Source organism: Nylanderia fulva, unplaced genomic scaffold, assembly GCF_048542155.1.
Source record: "Nylanderia fulva isolate GAGA-0341 unplaced genomic scaffold, ASM4854215v1 Scaffold1467, whole genome shotgun sequence".
Lineage (NCBI taxonomy): Eukaryota > Metazoa > Arthropoda > Insecta > Hymenoptera > Formicidae > Nylanderia > Nylanderia fulva.
Window position 1 is genome coordinate 2,046 of NW_028189696.1, and position 3,425 is coordinate 5,470.

At 49.4% G+C, this 3,425-nt stretch overlaps 1 pseudogene; it reads right to left on the reverse strand.

Annotated features, from left to right (window-relative positions):
- Positions 1–728: 728 nt before the first annotated feature.
- On the reverse strand, positions 729–1,904 carry LOC146724148 (small subunit ribosomal RNA; annotated as a pseudogene).
- Positions 1,905–3,425: the final 1,521 nt, after the last annotated feature.

Below are 3,425 nucleotides of genomic sequence, written 5' to 3' on the forward strand. Positions count from 1 at the left end.
TAATTCTAGAATATTCGAGTACTTTGCTGTCGTTCTAGTGTGATATTAAGGGTGAAGGAACCGTTTACTGCTAATTATTTACTTGTTTTCTCTCCTCTCGCGCTGACAGCGGTTGTTTTACAATTTAGACTGTTTAAGCGCTTGCTTTTCGAAGGCGCGGAGTATTCCGTATACTCTCGCGGCCGAGCGCTAATTTAAATATAATTTAAAATACGCATGTTAGACCAACGATATAATAATAAATTTATATGCCGCTGCATGAGGCATGATCGAGATGCATGAATATTTAACGCTTTCTTGTCCGCGGGTATTACCGTTCGACAATCTCGAACACTGCTCGTTCCAAGTAGTTTGTTACAATCCTGGCGTGTGGTGGTCAAGCACCGTCTGTTGAAAGAACATTTTATTTCTTTCCAAATAGTGGCACTCTTTCTAAAAAATCGGGCAGATTTTCTTTCAAAGTTCCGCGATACCATAGGGTACGCCTATTTAGCAGGCTAGAGTCTCGTTCGTTATCGGAATTAACCAGACAAATCGCTCCACCAACTAAGAACGGCCATGCACCACCACCCACCGAATCAAGAAAGAGCTATCAATCTGTCAATCCTTCCGGTGTCTGGGCCTGGTGAGGTTTCCCGTGTTGAGTCAAATTAAGCCGCAGGCTCCACTCCTGGTGGTGCCCTTCCGTCAATTCCTTTAAGTTTTCAGCTTTGCAACCATATTTCCCCCGGAACCCAAAAACTTTGGTTTCCCGGAAGCTGCCCGCCGAGTCATCGGAGGAACTTCGGCGGATCGCTAGCTGGCATCGTTTATGGTTAGAACTAGGGCGGTATCTGATCGCCTTCGAACCTCTAACTTTCGTTCTTGATTAATGAAAACATTTTTGGCAAATGCTTTCGCTTCTGTCCGTCTTGCGACGATCCAAGAATTTCACCTCTAACGTCGCAATACGAATGCCCCCATCTGTCCCTATTAATCATTACCTCGGGGTTCCGAAAACCAACAAAATAGAACCGAGGTCCTATTCCATTATTCCATGCACGCAGTATTCAGGCGAAGGTAGCCTGCTTTAAGCACTCTAATTTGTTCAAAGTAAACGTACCGGCCCGACTCGACACTCAGTAAAGAGCACCGCGACGGGATATTAGTTGGGCCGCCCCTCGCGAGGCTAAGCCCACCGGTAGGACGTCCCACATCACGCCAGTTAAACACCGCGAGCGGTGAACCGACGGTGTGCGACACAGATTCAACTACGAGCTTTTTAAACCGCAACAACTTTAATATACGCTATTGGGAGCTGGAATTCCCGCGGCTGCTGGCACCAGACTTGCCCCCCAATGGTCCGCGTTAAAGATTTAAAAGTGGTACTCATTCGATTACGGGGCCTCGGTTAGTCCCTATCGTTATTTTTCGTCACTACCTCCCCGGCGGAGGGGTATTTGCGCGCCTGCTGCCTTCCTTGGATGGTGGTAGCCGTTCTCAGGCTCCCTCTCCGGAATCGAAACCTGATTCCCGTATTACCGTTACAAACCATGGTAGCGGCAGAACCCTACCATCGACGTTGATAAGGCAGACATTTGAAAGATGCGTCGCGCGTTGCAGGACCCGTGCGGAGCAGGCACAAAGTTTTCAGAGTCACCAAAATAAACGGTGGACAACGGCGAGCCGCCCGCCAACCGATTGTTTTTGAATCTAATAAAAGCGTCCCTTCCATCAACGGGTCGGGTACTCTGTTATGCATGTATTAGCTCTAGGATGACCACAGTTTCCAAGTAAATGTGGTACAACTAATGAACCATAACTGATTTAAGAGCCATTCGCGGTTTCACTTAAATTCGGCATGCACTGAGACATGCATGGCTTATCTTTGAGACAAGCATATGACTACTGGCAGGATCAACCAGGGAGCGTCGTGTTCGGTTACTCGCAAGGGAGTAACTCGCGAGCGAGCCCGAAGACTCTCGCCGCTAGCTCTTTTCGCGCGCGCGCGCGTTCGATGCCGAACACCACGCGCGCCGCGACACGCTCGTATGTGCCATTTTATTTGCCGCCGGTCTTGCTCAGCCGGTCGGCGACACTCTGCTGTGTTTAACGCTATTATGTAAAGCGTACGAGAGAACGACGGAGGCGAGAGTAAACCCCCGACGCCGCCGCCTCTCTTCTTCCTCCTCCTCCTCTCCGTTCAAAAATCCACAAGATCAAAATACTCGTGTTCTTATGCTCCCCAAATGTTATATGCGCGGGTCTCGAGAGACCGCGCGATTCACCCTGACGCTAGATCGACGATTGGCGAATGCTTAGACGTCGAGGACTGTTCTGTCTGTTCGTACGCGTTTAACCGCACACGACCAGCAATAAGATTTGCTACGGCGTACAAAGCGAGCGGGAAAAGAAGCAACTCTTCCCGCAAACCTCGTACCGTGAGTAGATGCTCGGTAAGCGCGCATTAACTTAACTGTAATATAGTTTTGAAAAAATTTTTTTTAAACCACCTTTTAACGTGGCTTCCACTTATTTTTCTTTTTTTTTATAACAAATGAAAAGGAAATTCTTTAAAGATATTTACTGCTTTTTCATCATATGATTTAATTTGAACCTGCAGTCACTAGTATCTCGATTTAGCTCTTTTTGAGCACTTGTTCTTCATTTCCTGCCAAAAAAAACCATTTGGGACGGAAAATAACTGCCAATCTTATTACTGTATAGATTTCATAACAATCATATCCGTTAGTCTCCACTTTCTTCTGGGCACTAACATATCTTGCTCCAGAATGATTTAAACCTCTTTATTCTGTAATCATGTATCTATGCGAGTATGATTCTCCGGAACCACGGCCGACCGGCGACCCCCCTCCGACCGGGCACCCTCCGGGGCCGGGGCGACCCTCCGGGAATCGGCCGCCCGGCGACACCTCCGGGAGGGGCGGGCACCCCCGGGACGACGAATGATCTCTCATTCAACGCCCCCCGGGCGTTCCCCTCCAACACTTAACGACTTTTTTAGGGCCCGCAACGAGGAGGCTACGAAAAAACGTTTCGCAAAATTACTACTATTCGCGCTCGCTCGACATGAGGGCGCTGTCCGATTACAACTCAAAACTTTCCTCTCAAACCCCACGTGTCGAGACATATATTTCGAATTATTACGGGATCGCAAAAAACCAAACTCGGTGACCCGTTTAAACGGTACAAACACCCCCCGTCAAAACACGCGCGCGGCAACCGGGGGGGGCTCGTTACGGGGCGTGATTATACGTGGGGCCCCACATAAGGCCGGCGTAAACTTGGGGACGGAGGGCACCCCCCCGGGGAGGGGGCACACCCGGAGAGAATAAATTTTCCCCAAAGTCCGTCGCCCGCCGGGGGTACCCCCGGGGGCATTTGGACGGCGAGTACGCCGCTACGGGAAAAACTGATACGAAAAT